Source organism: Lissotriton vulgaris, chromosome 1_1 (assembly GCF_964263255.1).
Source record: "Lissotriton vulgaris chromosome 1_1, aLisVul1.2, whole genome shotgun sequence".
Lineage (NCBI taxonomy): Eukaryota > Metazoa > Chordata > Amphibia > Caudata > Salamandridae > Lissotriton > Lissotriton vulgaris.
In genome coordinates, this window is record NC_141685.1 from 1,146,872,273 (window position 1) to 1,146,888,850 (window position 16,578).

At 45.8% G+C, this 16,578-nt stretch overlaps 1 protein-coding gene across 2 annotated transcripts in view; it reads right to left on the minus strand.

Moving 5' to 3' along the window:
* Positions 1-16,578, minus strand: part of RAB5B (RAB5B, member RAS oncogene family) — a 237,526-nt gene that overhangs the window by 183,352 nt on the left and 37,596 nt on the right. The window contains exon 1 of one of the 2 annotated variants that reach the window (XM_086963914.1): positions 4,259-4,368. The exons of the other annotated variant lie outside the window; for it this stretch is intronic. The gene's annotated coding sequence lies outside the window, so the exon portion shown is untranslated. Of the gene's footprint in view, positions 1-4,258; positions 4,369-16,578 lie in introns of those variants that run through there. 2 annotated transcript variants of the gene reach the window in all.

Sequence of the window (16,578 nt, forward strand, 5' to 3'; positions counted from 1 at the left end):
AGTCTTTTTAATGACGAGCTTGTATGATTGGGGTAGCCAAGATACTAAGATAGGCAGCGTGCAGAGACTTGAGAACAAGAACAACTGTGGAGAAGTAAAAGAGATGAGAGTTTAAGGTCTTTGGTCAAAATCTAGTTAGCAACTTGTGACCAGTGCTGGAGACTGCTTCCAGAGATTCACCAGTAAACTAAAGAGGCACACAAGAGTACTACACACAAACCACTGATATCATATATACCGTAGAAGAGAGAGGCGCACAGTCTTAAAACATTCAATTGTCTTACAACAGGATGAAAATATATTGTAATGGTGAACAAGGGATTAGTGAAGCACCCGTTACAGCAGCTTGAGCAGAGATGTCACTGGATAGACAGGACTGTTACTTCCAGGTCACAAGAAAGAAGCAGAAGCTACTAACACGCAAGAAAGATGATAATGTGACACAGTTGTGTGTTGGGGGCCATAGGGTGGCAAAGGAGACAAACATTGTAGCAGAGAAAAAGGGAAATGAAGGAAATTGTAAAGAAAATGTGAGGGGCAAATGGTGTTGAACACAAATGAAGTGAGACAAGAAAAGGGCTATGAATAAATGGAAGGAAAATGAAATCAGGAGACAAATAATGTTGTAAGGAAAGACACGTGAAAAGTAGAAACAAGAAGGAAAGGAAAAAGGAAAGAAAGTGTTGAGACTGCATGCTTCGCTCACTCACTCAGCTGTAACCATCTAGTTCAAAGTGGGGGTGGGTATTTAATTTCTCTTACCATTCCTTTCTGTAAAAGATTTGTTCTAGGTTTAGGTTTTATGCAAAGACTAAATGAGGCTCGAATATAAGAAAGCAAGTCGTGGAATAAAAGTTCGGTGATCAAGGACAAGCCCAACAAAGGGCTGGGTGTGACTGCCACACCAGCAGTGTAGAGAACCGCCACAGGGATAGGAAGGTCACAGATGTTTGTGGTGGGAAAACAGGCAGACAGAAGTGCTTCAAACCTTCTGTGCTACTAGCACGGATCAAGGGAATTTTTGGAATGCAAAATACAAAGTCGATATATATCTGCAAGTAGTGCACCATCAGAAAACAATTTAAACAAGCATTGGCTAAGCCAACATTTCTGGCCTTGACAAGACCGATTTTTTTTAATTTATTTCTATTTAGCAAATATATACAATCAACATTAAAAGTGTAAAATTAATTTTAAAAAAGTAACAATACCACTACCTACATCGGCCATGCACATACCTATTAAAAAAAGTTTTTTTTAAAAACACCTTGTTTAAAAAAAAGTCATAAAACCAGAGTTTGGCTAGCAGCTCTGCACTGGCGTGGTCTACTTTTTAAGTGGACGTTTACGCATGAAAAGACAAAATGCAGTCACTCAGAGTGTAATGAGCCAATGGATGAAGTGGCCTGACCCATTGGCACATGCTATATACTGTGCAGGTGAGAAGTAACACGTGAAAGACACTTTACTTTAACCACTAACTTTAATGCATTTTATCAGTAAAGCAGACGGTATTACTTAAGAAAGCAGTCAAATGCAAAACATATATAATGGTGTACAAGCTGCTACATATTACCTTGGTGGGTACAACAGCAAAGATGAACATGTGAATTTCAATTAGGCCAATGACTGATAAGGTATGACTACAAGTCTCTCCATGTGTGTATATATGTATGTGTCATATATAATTATTAGGAACGTTTTGAAAAACATGAGGCTAGCAAAACAGCTAAAGTGGTCTCTATGCCAGACCTAAAAATGGAGGTAGGCAAAGAAAGCACCCTAAAAGACGAACAAGGGCAGGTTTCCCCATTGGTATTACCTTCCATGCCACACAAGCTCAGCAAAATCAACTACCTTCCAAGTAAAAAATGTACATGATTCATTTAGGTTCTGCGAAACTAAAGTCTCGTAAAAAAACGTACACTGGGAGCCACTCCTTTGTATAGGATTGCCTGACCACTCCAGGTCAGCAGACACGGGCTCCAGAGCAGGGATTTCATCCCATACCTCCAATCTCTGGGCACAGGAGGCTAGCCCTGCTCCCACTGAATCAATCAGACTAACGCACATGTGTCAGGCTCGGGTAGCGGCGGTAGCCTAATAATAAGGTAATAACAGAGTAAGTGAAGAAGTCTCTGTGAATAAGGCCGGAAAGCAAACACGCACTGATGAGAAACATGTCAAATTTAAAATACATGGGACTGGACAAATTAAACTGTATGCCAAACATTTCTGCAGCTAGCAGTAAGTCTTAAGGAATCCACCCGTCTTAGCACCACGCCAGTCACATGAAGCAGGGGAGCCGAACGCACGTGAAGTCAGCAGTGCTGTGGATTAAGAGCAGAGCAGTTACAGTGACTGCTTAAAAAGAAGCCTTTCCTTTCAGTAAGTAGCACCTCGTGTTTAATAACGATGGCATGTTCTTTTGCCCGGAGGTTCTTTCAAAACGGAGAACGCTACCGGACTTCATGGATGTGGAGAATTATTACATCAAAAACCTACAATGCAGGAGGCAGACATTAAACAAGGATTAATGCCAGGAAACAGTGGAAGGTACAGGTTTAAACTGAAATTCACAGACGTGAGACAAAATGGGAGATCTTTACTTCACACAAAGAACAATTACTCAGTGGCATTTGGAGTACACAAAACCTAACGCCAAGAGGACGTAGGGTATGAATGGGGGTGGAAAATGTCTGTGAGGCATACTTAAGTGGGAGGATGCTGAACAGAACAGGTACTGAAAAAAGCGGCCAATCCACTATGATTTACATCAATGTATGGTAAGTGCAGAAGGGTGGGTCGTTTCACATCACACAGTTATTTGGTGGAGCTCATGATATTGGCAACATAAGAGTGTGCGTCATATCCGATGTACCACTGGCACACAGAAAGCTGGAGTGTCAGTTTGGCCACTGCCAGAGCAATCTTAACCAGTGGCGTATCTGTGTGTGTTGGTCAGATCCAAAGAGTAGACTGGTTTGCGAAGACATTGTTCGTGTAACTGGTTGCTGCAACATTCTAGGCCAAGAGGTCTACAAACGCGCACCCCGTGTAAGTCAGTCTGTGGTACACGGGTGAGGCCAGAGCTGGTAAGTGGAACGCATAGGCGATGTGATACATTACTCAGTAGTGAATTACTACTTTTCTAGCACATGCCAGTGTGTGCTGATATACCCCTTATCTCGTTGTCTTGAGCCCGTCTCTCTTGCATGTCTTTCTTTGGGTGCAAAGATGCTCAGTAACGTTGAGTGTAATCACCCTGATTGAGGTGCAATATCACACTTAAAGTGCACTGGTGCAAACTGGCAGTATCACACCTCCTCCTTTTTGCCTTTGTCGTTGTGTGCAATAATGTCCAATGCAGGAGAGTGTTTGAAGGTGGGGTTCCAACAGTAGTTGTGTAAGGTGCGCTGCCAACAGTAGTTGTGTAAGGTACGCTGAGGCACTCGTAGCATCGGTAAAAAGTCAGAGTAACATTCAGAGACGTTGCAGACTTACCCCGAACCAGACAGCTAAGGTGAAAAAGCCAATCATCACCCGAGCAGGCTGAGCAGGACTGCAATCCTCAGACTTATCGGCTCAGAGCACATTACATTTCTGCAATCCTCCTTGTGTGCAGAGCCGATAATGCTCTCCTTTCATCTTGGTTTTCCCGCTCTATGTACAGTCCAACCAGAGAATTCAGACATCCTCTGGTCCGAAAATTCACACTCTGTGTGCTGGCACTACCAACCGCAGAGAGGGGAATTCCCAGGACTCACCGCTGCATGCACACCAAAGATCTGTGCCAGAGTATTTATTCACATCCTACCCAATTATTCACCCGCTGAAAGTTCTGGAATATAACGCTACCTCACAAATTCAGTTGAAGATGACCTGTGTAAGGTCCATATGCAGCACCCTTTCTTTTGATCTTTGAAAACCTGGCTCGTCCTACAGCAGCGCTAGTGTCAGACCTGACCAAAAAAGAACGGGGATTTTCTCTTTCATATGCTTAGTTAACTTAAGAACAGACAGTAATTCGTAATCAATTTTTTCAACTCAAATAAGGGAATGTAGGGCGGCCACAAAACACAGTTCCTTGAGAACTCAATGAGGAAAAGTACAACTTCAAAACAGCCCTGCACTCATACACCTCGTGGGCTCATGAATCAGAAGCTGTGTTTTCTGGAGCCTGTATGAATCCCTCGAAGCTATAAGACAAGAAAAACAATAAATAGTGCTGCTATCAGAAAAGGCCGATCATACGAACCTTTTTCCGCCCGTCCCCAGGTTCAATCATTGCTCTTCACTTTACTCCACACCCCATGCAAAGATCACGCCGAAATATCCCCTGCTCGCAGCCGACAAACCTCTGCAAAGGCCATTTCCTTAAAAGTGGCAAAAATGCAAAACCGTTGCGGCCCGTTTGCCAGGAAATCCGGAAGATTAATGGCCCTTTTTCAGAAGTACTGAGTCAGCACATGGATTTTGTTTTCGGCAGCCACTGTAGGGTCTAAACGTGCTAGGAAAAAAATTGCAAGGTAGACAGAGATACTAAATTGATTCCTCAAGCAGATTCACCATGCAAAATCGCTGCTTGCAAAGCGACAGCAGGAGTGACACACTATTAGTGAACACAATTTACCGAGTTCAATAGTTCATTCATACTGAATGCAATAGCAAAGCAGCAACACGAGGACTAGCACCCATGCACCGCCAACATCAGGACCAATGCAGAAACTGTGCATCATGTATGCAAGAGCAACTCAACCGCAGGAGTGGCACACCAGCACTGCTGGTCAACAGAATCCCATAGCTCATTCATTCATAGTGAAGGCAACAACAAACCATGCAACACGAGAGGACTAGCACCTAAGCACCGCCACTGCAGCACTCAAGAGTAATACAGAAACTGTGCATCAAATATGCAAGAGCAACGCGACAGCAGGAGTAGCACACCAACACTACTGCTCACCACAATCACAGTGTTCATTCATAGTAAAAGCAACAGCAAACCATGCAACACGAGAGTATGAGCACCTATGCACCGCTGCGGTCCCGACTAATACAGAAACTGTGCATCACGTGTGCACGAGCAACACGACAGCAGGAGTGGCAAACCAACACTACTGGTCAACAGATTAACAGAGTTCATTCATAGTGAAGGCAACAGCAAGTCATGCAACACGAGAGGACTAGCACCAAAGCACCTACACTGCAGCGGATTTCACTCATAGTGAATGCAACACCAAACAAACCATGTAATGCAAAAGGAATAGCACCAACACGTTGTCGCAGAAGCAGTCAGAACTAATACAGAGATTGTGCACCTTGTATGCAAAATCACTTCATGCAACATTAGGTAAGATCAGCAGATCAACTGATCAACCAACACTTGTGGTTAGGAGATCATAGAATTCATTCAGCCTTCAAACCATGCAAGGCAAAAGGACTAGCAAAAACATGCTGTTACGGCAGCGGTCAGGAATAATACAGAGATAATGCATGCAAGAGCACTGCTAGCACACAAGACAAGGAATGGTAGATCAGCACAAGTAGTCAGGAGAATCACTGAATGAATTGTAAATTGAACAGCAAACCATGTGATGTACGACCGATAGCACATACACATCACACTGTCACGGCAACAGTCAGGACAAATACATAGATGCAAAAGCACTGCTTGCAACACAAGAGCACAATTGGTGCTCCAGCACTAGCAGTCAAGAAAATCACATAATTCAATCATAGTAAATGCAGGACTTGGCCCTTTTTGCAGGGTCATCGATAAACTTTTTGCCTTTCTCCTAGCCTATTTTCTGACAGGGTGTTGGTGGTTTTAGGACTCTGGGCACTTCAGCACTGCTGTCCAGTGTAAAATGCATGTGCTCTCTGTGTTTCATATGGTAAGATTGGTCTACACCTGTTTGGCCTATTTAATTTACCTGTCAGTCCCTTGTAAAGTGATATCTCACATACCCAGGGCTGGTAAATTTAATGCTACTGGTGGGCTTGCAGCGCTGTTGCGCCACCCACCAAAGTAGCCTTTAAAACCTATCTCAGGCCTCTGCCATTGCAGGGCCTGTGCGCGCAGTGTTACTGCCGCTGTGACAGGACACCTAAAGTGTGTGCTATGTCTGTGACCCCCCCCTCCCACCTTTTACTGCAAGTCGGTCACCCCGAAGGTAGTCCCTAGTTAGCCCTATAGGCAGGGTGCTTTGTAGGTAAAAGGTAGGACATGTCCCTTAAGTGTGTGACATGGCCTGGTAGTGACAAACAGCCATTTTGGTTTCTCACTACTGTGAGGCTGCCCTCCCATTAGGAATGCATTGGGGATTCCCTGATAAGAGTTTCAGTTGCAATTCCTGATATGAGCGGAGCAACGTAGTCAAGTTTAGTATATTTGGAATGGTAATAATAAATGCTGCGCAATGGTGTGCGCAGATTTATTATAACTATTTTAGGAATGTCACTTTTAGAAGTTGGCATTTCTGTGTACCTGCCGGCCTGATGTGAAATGCATGTCTGGCTTTTGAGTGACAGGGGCTGGTGAGGTGTGTGTGGCTCCAGGAGGGGCAGGGTGAGTCAGCACTAGGCTGAATGGGACATATGCAATTGGAGTAGTGAGAGGAGAAGTCCCTGAATAGGTCTGTGCCTAGCCTGTACAATGCTGGCTCCGCCCCCCTGTGGTGCGTCTGATGACGAGCCCCAACATGACAAAGGGGAAGAGGAGCTTTATAAACAAAATGCTCCAATTCCCCCCTGAACCAGTTTTGGCTGGTTAACCCTAGCCCCGTGCCAGGGCAGACAAAGCCAGGATGTAATATAAATATTGGGGCTGTGACCCCATGAATGGGTGTGCTTGTTATTATGCTGGGGGCTTGCTGCTGCTGGGCTCCAGGAGGAACTGCCACAAGGGACTGCCTCCCTGCTGCAGGGCCCTGTGTGCAGACCTGCCTGGGCCCAGCCTTGCGCCCTTAGGGCTTTGCCCTGGACTGTGGATTCTAGCGCCTAGTGAGTGTTTTGCTTTTTGTTCTGGAGAGCAATTTGTTTTCTCTCCCAAGCCTGGAAAGTGGTGGGGCCTTGCAACACTGAGCTGCGACGTCTGGAGAGGGAATCCAGATGTGGGGATTCCCCGCATTTTGGCCTAACAGAGCAGAGCCTACCCCGCTTTATGCGCATCAACGGGTGCCACACCCGCGTTTTTACTGACCAAAGCGGTTGCCCACCCCGCGTTCGTAATTTACAGCAGGTGCCCACCCCGCTTTTTGGTCTTAATTGAAGCGGGAGCCCACCCCGCATAGCTGCAGAGAAAAGCAGTCGGCCCGCCCCAGAAAGCCAGGCAGAGTCCGCTTGACTGTGGGCGGGGCTCAGGAGCGTCTGGAGGAGCAAGGAGAGGAAGTCCCGCCCCCCGCAGGAGCCATCTGGAGCCTTGCGGGCTCTCCTCCGAAGTCCCGTGTCCCAGGAGAAGGTCCAGGTGAAAGCCAGGGAAGCGGGCTCCTCAGGCTGCCGCAACCACGACCGGAGAAGAGCCTGTAGAGCCCCAGTGAGTGGGGGCTCTATGTTGTGCATTGATGGCCCCTTTCGAGGCACATTTCTGTTGCCTGTTGTTCTGAGCAGACCCGCAGGAGAGCAAGCCGCTCAAACGTGCGGCACATTGTTTTTAGGGCCCCAGTGGTGCCTGTGCCTCTTTTTGGTCAGGTTCACAGCTGTACCGCTGTAGTGGCAGCTGCAACGTTTTGCCATAGTTGATTAACAGAGCCCCAGTGGGATCCAGAGGGCACAGAAGTGCCAGTGCCTCTTTTGGTTTTTCAGTTGCGCTTCCGTAGCGGGCAACTGCAATGTGGGGGCCATTTGTGAAGAGTCCCAGTGGGGGACCCAGGTGGCACAGTAGTGCCAGCGCCACTATTTCTTGGGGGCATTTTTGATCATTCAGATAAGAAAGGTGTTAGGTACACTCCTGCCCTGCCCCAGCGTAATTGCACACTTTGATGTTGCTGCATTGGCAGCCAAGCCCTGACATTTTGGACACAGGGCATTTGAGCCCTAGAGAAGGCCAGTTGGCCAGGGGGTCAGTTGTAAGTTGGTAGGGGTGTTTTCAATGCACCAACACTTCATCCACAGAGCAGCAGGACCGGAGTTAGCAGGCTGACCGATACTAGTGGTTTGCATAATCAGAGCTCCCTCACAGTGTATGCAACAGATCTTCTTGCAATGTGAGACATCAGCAAACTGACAATAGTTGTGAAGGGAATCACGGAGGTGCAGAATAATCATTGGTACAACAACGTAAGTTGTCAAAGGAATTCTAGAGTTGTTCACGTTGTACACAATAGGATGGCATGCTGACAACAGCTGTTAAAATTATCAGTTAGTTCATCATACTTAATTAAGCACAAAAGCGGGGCTAGCTTACCAACAAGCGCTGTTACTACATCCACAAAGTAGGTTCATTTACCCACATGTACTGCGCACAGTATGACCGAGGGACAAACACGGACATCTCTGTTAAGAAACATTATTGTCTAAACACACTGAAGCGCAAAAGACCGTGTAAAGAGCAGGAAATGAATAGCTATATTCCAAGAGTCTAGGGCCTGGACAGGTGAACTCGTAACTAAGAATCCTTCATTTATGCAGCAGAGAGCTGGTAGTGAAGTGTGAAAACAAACTACTTAAAGTAAATTCTCCAAACAAACGTATGAGCCTCGCTAAGCTTTTGCAAACACTCTTGAACTTGGAAATGCTAATTCATATCTAATTTGAGGGGTATCCGCGTACAGTTGCTAATAGCCAGGTTTGTGTTGAGTTGCACCAACACTGAACCAGCTCATTTCCTCGTTAAGCCTCTTCCTGTGTGCTAATCATCCACAAAACCGCCTGAAACACGATGCGGTGGCACACTCAGATTTGCCTAAGAAACCTACCTTGTCCAGAATCAAGCTGCACGGCACCATAAGCAACCATGTTGTGCCAGGGTTTAAAAAGAGCAGGTTGAGAAGGCCACAAACTTTGAGACATTGGTGCACCTGGTTGAACTATGTCTCTTGGGAGCTCTGCAAGAGAAGTGATCTGTCTGCGACAGACACAAAACACAGCACTGTGTATATCCACACCACAGGAGCCAGAGTTTCCGCTAGTGAAAGGGATGGTGTCCAGGATCTCCCTGACACACGACTGGCTGGCGTATCAAAGCACATGTCTTCAAACGCAGTGACTGGAAAAGTAGCAACCAAGCCATGCAAGAGTGCACCATGGCTTTGTAGACTGAGAGGTACCACAGCTGACAGACTTCTGTTGATGCCCAGCACACCGTGGTTCAGTAATCTAAAGCATACAAGTGATGCCATCTTCGGTATCACTGTGGAAGACGACAGACTTTTACTGCCGATTGACAATGAGCTACAGAAAATTGAGAACGTGGCTCTTCTAACAGCACCACCAAAATTAGCCAATTCATTAAAAAGCACTAGCAGCAGGCGTTCATGCATGTCTGAAGCACTGCACCTGGGTTGTTTCTGCGGTAAACAAAAAATACAAGATAAGCAGCAGTTCTTCACTTATATATTCACAAACGCAAAGTGTTTTATGTACCTGATTTGCACTGCATTACCATCGGGTCACTAGACTCAGACAGTAAGAATCAGATTTCTTATTTCACTGAAATCTATTTTTAGAGCTCCACCAAAGCCATGCCTTTTAAAAAGTGGTTAAAATGCATTGCTGTCCGAATTCTTATTTCCACCATTTAGCAGTCGATAATTCACTATAGCAGTGCATTTCAGTCTGGCGCACTCACAACAATATAAATCTCATAATTAGACAAATGAGATCAGAGGACAATCCCGTGATGTCTACAGACACCAAATAAATACAAATCCGGCCTCCACATGACAGCTTAACAAAGCGGCACTAAAACTTTCAGGCACTCTTTGAATCCTATCCGGAAACGCCGTCCCTCTATACAGCTCTTGTAGGTCTGCATGGACTACATCAGGACAATCGTTGCATTAGCACTGTAGCTCCGATGAAGCACACAAACTACATTTATACAGTTTACACAGTAGAACAAACAGGACATTCTTTTAAGAGGTGTAACCATCCCACTGTAGGACCACAGATAGCCTTGCATACATGTTCTGCTTATGTGGTTTCAACAGCCCGAGTTTTGTGTACTATGCAGAGGAGTCCCGCTTATCTACGATAAAATGAAGGGTTGGCATAGATTAACCCAGTACTCAGTGAGCTGGAATAAAAAAGGAAGGGTTCGAGGTGCTGGGATGATTTCACTCGCAATAATTAAACAGCCATGGGGCTAGTGGGTGAATTTAATAAGTGAGATTCTCCCAGGACTTCAGAGGTGTCTGGTCTAGGGCATGAAGGTGTTTGGGTTCTCTGCAGTTGATGGGATCAGTCCCACACGAAGTCTACATTTTGACAGAAGGGGCACGTTTTAGTCAGCTGACAACACTAGGGCATAACAAAAGTTGGGGTTGTTCAATGGTATAATAGCCCATACCTAAAATGGTAATGAGGGGCTTTGATCACTGCAGTATGTTTTATTTTCCACCTATTCTGAAGTAATTGCTATCTGCTCGAGAGCTTTGCCCTAGTGCATTTCAGACCTAATTCAATCGGCTCACTTACGACCAATTCCTCTGCTTCTGCTGACAATTCATTAGTAATGACTGGATTACTCATCAGATGTCTTTCCAGTCCTGGTAGTCTTCCTCGTGTTCTGCTCTTTCAGCGACATGAGTAATTTCCTCTACACATCATTAGTCCGCCACTGGTAACAATTATAGCTTAGCTGGGAAAAGAACGAATCCCCTTCCTCTTAAATGGTTCTACAACAGGCCTCCGTCAGTCTGCAGGTGCTAGAAACAAGCATTTGCAATGCAATATGTCTCGCATTTACGTGAGTTTGCGCTATTGACATGGTAAATGACAATGCCTGTTATTTTTGTTTCCGTTTCTAAAACAAATAAAATGCATTGTTATTTAGAATGCCGATAGCTTAAACTCACATAAATGCGAGACCTTTTGCATTGCATAGGCTTGTTACACTACTGCCGGCAACTGTGCCTGGAGCAGTGAGGTGATCACTGCTAGCAATCCTGCATACAGTGTCCACTAATGTAGTCTTTTCTGAAATTGCCACTATTACACTATTAATAATATTAGAACCTTGGGCAGATTTTTATTAAACATAAGTAGCTCTTACTACAGAAAAAGTTTGAGACCTCTGGTTTACAGAAAACAAAGAAAGTGTGCTTTATCTTTTTTAACGTTTTTTTAAAAAGTTTTATTCAGGACTCAAAATGCAAGCCTTACCTATTGGCTTTGGCAGTCCTTGTTTACCCTTGTCTGCAGTGCACAAAGGGGATGAAAACTAAAGTATTTCATAGTACATATTTAAGTTAACCAGATTTCTGTTTAATTGAGCATATCTCATCATCGCCTTGAAAATGTGTGTTCAGGCAAATGCAGGAACTTTGTGTATGTTTTGCTTAACATTTGTTAGCACACTTCCAGTCTTTTCGGTAGATAAACAAAGTGATGGTAATGAAGATTAAGAACAATATGTGGTACCAAACACTGCTATGCGGAACACACCTCTCGCCGCATACATTAGGGTACCATACTCTTCTTCTAAATTAATGTGTCCCCTATTCGTAAATCACCACGTGTGACACTCCTTGACAAAATGGCGATAGATTAGTGCAGTAAAATCGACTCATAACAGAATAAAATCATGATATTGATAAAACCAGTGGCAACAAAATAATTTAAATAGGTTTTTATAGCCCTCCGAAATGCAGGTGTTTTTCGTATCTGAATTTTAAGCGGAGTCTGTAACAAAGCAGGACCCTCAAAAAATCTGAAGTCGCAACCCTCAGAAGGGGCATGACACGAAGAACAGTCAGGAGATGCCAGGGGAAGTAGTGGTGGAGGAGTGTCGGAGGGATGGTCGGAAGCAGAAGCGGGGAGGCCGGATAGGGTTAATATTGAAGTTTTATTTGAAAGTAAGTAAGGCAAAACAAGGAGTGGAATTGTGGTCAAAGATAGCAAAGTCCTCAGAACATCCGGTGATCGAAGCGTCAGGATTCCTTTTAAGCTTGTGGAGGCTTGGTCTTTCGTTGGAAACCTATTACGGGTTTCAGGGCGTCACCCGGTCCCGGAATTACCTCAAACAAAAAAAGAGAGTGGCTTTAGAGGTGCTGTACTTTCCACGAAATGTCCGTCACCATAACCAAGGCAGTGAAGGAGGGACGGGGTCGTGTGGGTATTTATCAAGAACTTAAACAAGTTACGGAAAACAAGGTTTCAGGTGGGGTTCGCAATCGTACTACGGTGGTGTTTTACAGCCGTTTATCAAGGAAGGTAGGTAGGGGAAGTGTGAGGAAGAACGCAGGGGAGTTTTGTTCTACCCCGTGCCCGCCCGTCCCGTTTGCTACACCCCCACCCCTTCCCTAAGCCCTTGTCCCGTCACGTCACGTACCACTAGGAGCCACAACTCTCCTGAGTCGTGGCGGCTCGTACGTCCTCCGGGATCCACCACTCGTCTGTCCAGGTTTCGTCCTCGGTACCGGGATCGACGTCTTCTTCGATGTGGGCGTTCTCGGCACACTCGTTCCAGGTCTGGTCGGCGTCTTCTTCCGGTTTCTTCGTCGTCGACAGAGCCAAGGAGTTTCCGTCCTGTATTTCTAGTGGGACGGACGGAAGTTTGGAGAGACCTGATTGGTTCATCGGGACGGGAACTCCTCCCGTCCAAGTTTGTTGTTCTTCCGGGTCACGCCGGGAAGGCTGTGGGAGGAGGTCAGAATGGCGGGTTAGTGAAACGGTTCCCAGATGGTTTTCGTCCTTATACTGGTAAGGTGTCCACACGGAAGGAGTGTCTAGTGCGTTACTCCTAAGGGCCGGGTCCTCCTCCTCACATCCCCCTTCCCTAGGACTTCTGTCAGAAAAAAGAGGTTCACAGGGATATCGGGACATAAAGTCAGCATTTGTATGGTCTCTCCCTTTTCTATGGTGGACGGTACACCGAAAGGGTTGTAAAGCTAGGAACCACCGGAGGATCCTTTGGTTGTGCCCTTTATTCTTGTACAACCACTCAAGGGGAGCATGATCCGTATATAGGAGAAAGGTTCGTCCATCCAAGTAATATTTGAGGGCTTCTATAGCCCACTTAATGGCAAGAGCCTCTTTCTCAATGACAGCATATTTGGTTTCCCTAGGAAATAATTTCCTACTAATGAAGAGGACAGGGTGTTCTTTCCCGTCCTCCCCCTCCTGTGATAAGACAGCGCCAATGCCGCGGTCTGAGGCGTCTGTCTGTAGTATGAAGGGCCTATTGTAATCAGGATTAGCGAGGACTGGCTGGGATGTAATAGCACTTTTCAGTTGTTGAAAAGCTGTTAATTCGACAGTGGTAGGATTCTTTAATGTTTTCTCAGCCTGTCCTGTCTTCCGTAATAGGTCTGTTAAGGGAGTCGCTAATTCGGAGAAATGAGGGATGAATCTCCTGTAATATCCCAATAGGCCTAGGAAGGCTCGTAAATCTTTTTTTATTGGTTGGAAAAGGGAACTGTTCTATAGTGGCTACTTTCTCCACTTGAGGCCTTATGGTACCACCTCCCAGGAGGAACCCTAGATACTTTACATTTTCGGATGCCAGATGACTTTTAGCAGGGTTAATGGTAAGACCAGCTTTTTTTAAGGCCTGAACAACTTGGGTCAGATGGTACAGGTGTTCCTCCCACGAGTTACTGAAAATAATGATATCGTCCAAGTATGCGGCAGCATATTGGCGATGGGGTTGTAGGATTAAATTCATCAACCTCTGAAAGGTCGCTGGGGCGCCATGAAGGCCAATTGGTAGGACCTTAAAATGGTATAATCCTGTAGGTGTGCAAAAAGCGGTTTTCTCTCTGTCCTGAGATCTTAAAGGCACCTGCCAGTATCCCTTACAAAGATCTAGGGTACTGACGTACTGGGCTTTCCCAAGTTTTTCTACCATCTCATCAACTCTAGGGAGGGGATAGGCATCAAATTGTGATATTTTGTTCACCTCTCTAAAGTCGATACAAAAGCGGATGGAACCATCCGGTTTAGGGACTAATACTACCGGGGAACACCACTCGCTGGTCGAGGGTTCTATGATGTCCATACGCAACATTTGCTGTATTTCCTCTTCGATGGCCGCCCTCCGAGCTTCGGGTATACGGTAGGGTTTTAACCGAACCCTTTGTCTAGGGGGGGTGTGAATCTCGTGCTCTATCAAGGTTGTTCTCCCCGGTGACGAGGAAAAGACATCCTGTAACGGAGCCAAGGTCTCCCTTAAGTCTTTTTGTAAGTTTTCGGCAAGGTCTGAACTTATGCTTTGTTCAATGAGGGACGTAGACTGCTGTGCCAATAGTGCTGGAGTAGGTCCTTCCCATTTTTTTAACAGATTTATATGGAAAATTTGAGTGGCCTGTGTCTGTGAATCCATTTCCAATTTATAGGTAACGGGAGTGACTTTCTCTACGACTAAAAAGGGACCTTGCCACTGGCTCAACAATTTATGTTCGGAGGAGGGTCGCAGTAAGAGAACCTGGTCTCCTATTTCCAAACTTCGGTCTTTAGTGGTCTTGTCATACTGTTTTTTCTGCGCTGTTTGGGCCTGTTCTAGATTCGTTCGCACAATGTCTCGGACCTGATTTAATTGGGATTTAAGACCAGCTACATACTCCAACAAGGGTTTGCTGGTGTCAGTTTCTTCTTCCCACTCCTCTCTAGCCATATCCATAAGAGTACGGGGTCTTCTACCATAAAGGAGTTCAAAAGGGGAATAACCCAAACTTTTTTGTTCATGACACCTGATAGCAAAAAGCGCTAAGGGCAGCATATCTTCCCATTTCCTGGCTTCCAAATCGAGTAACTTTTTTAGGGTGGTCTTTAGGGTGGAGTTGTAGCGTTCCACTAACCCATCGGTCTGGGGGTGGTACGCAGCAGTGCGGATTTGCTTAATATGCAACTGCTGACATACCTCTTTCATCAGACAGGACGTAAATGGTGTACCCTGGTCGGTCAGGATTTCTTTTGGAAATCCCACCCGAGTGAAGATGTTGATCATGGCTTTAGCTACCTGTGTGGTGTTCGGTTGTCTCAATGCTACTGCCTCAGGGAATCTTGTTGCATAGTCGACTAGGACTAAGACATATCTACACCCAGTGCGGGAAGGAAGAAGGGGCCCTATATTATCCATCCCAACCCGTGAGAACGGCACATCTATCACCGGAAGTGGTTTCAAGGGAACCCTCAATGGGAGACTCTGACTGGTTTTTTGACACACTGCACATTCTTTGCAATATTTCCTCACTTGGTGATATATCCCTGGCCAATAGAATCTATTTAAAATAGCTTTCTCCGTTTTCTCCCCTCCAAAATGTCCTCCTAGCAGGTGACTGTGTGCCAAATATAAAACTTTCTCTCGGAAAGGCACTGGTACTAAGAGTTGGGAATGTTGTGTGGTACCAGCTTTCCGATACAAGAGTCCTTTGTTCAAGAAGAATTGTGGACCTACATGAAGTGGGTCCTCTTGCTCGTTTGCTTGTCTCCAGGCCTCTTGAAGGGTAGCGTCTTCCCTTTGTGCTGCTCGAAAGTTCTGATCATGATCCCACAGGGAAGACTCCGGGTTGGATAGGAGAGCTGGTTTCCCTTTTCGCTTTTCCTCTCTTCGCTGTCGTCTACTCTTCCGGTTTTTACCCTGATCCCCCTCAATCTCGGGCTCCGAAAAAAACGGGGCTTCTTCCCTCCAATCGACATGGTTCTCACCCTCCCCACTTAACAGCTGGTTGAACCTGGGGTAGTCCGTACCAAGGATCATGGGTTCAGGTAACTGGGGAAGGAGTCCGACTCTCATTTTAACAGGAGTCTGGTGAGGATGATGTTGGATATCAAGATCCGTTAAGGGATATAACTTGTTATCGCCATGAATACACTGAATATTCACTACTCCTGTAGGGATGGCGGGTGAACCAGGAACTAAATGAGGTCTTATCAAAGTCTGTTTGCTTCCCGTATCAACTAAAGCCTCTCGGGGTGCACCATTGACAGCGATGGTACGATGGAAGGACCCACCTTGGTATAGCACCTTGGTGAAACCAACCTCCATGGGCTCTTCTTTCTGCGGACATACTCTGGCAATATGTCCGAAACCCCCACAATGGTAACACTGGGGTCCTGAAGGGGCTGCAGGTCTGGGAAAGACCGGGAGATGTTGGGGTATCAAAGTTACTGTCTCTGGCTTTTTAGGAGCGGAATAAGGACGGGGTGGTCTGACCGGCGGGTGGGTCGATGGCTTCCATGATGGCTCATCCTTCCCTTTTTGAAGTTCGTGGGCCCTAAAATAGGCCGAGGCAATCTCTACAGCTCTGTCAAGAGTTAAGTCGGTGTGTTGCCTGACCCATTTTTGGATAGGTGCATGCAAGGAAGAAAGAAACTGTTCCAAATAGATCTTTTCTACGATAGCTTCTTTTGGGCTTACTAATGGTTTTAACCATCGGTCTGCAGCGTCTTTTATTCGGTAACAAAGGGCCCTAGGGT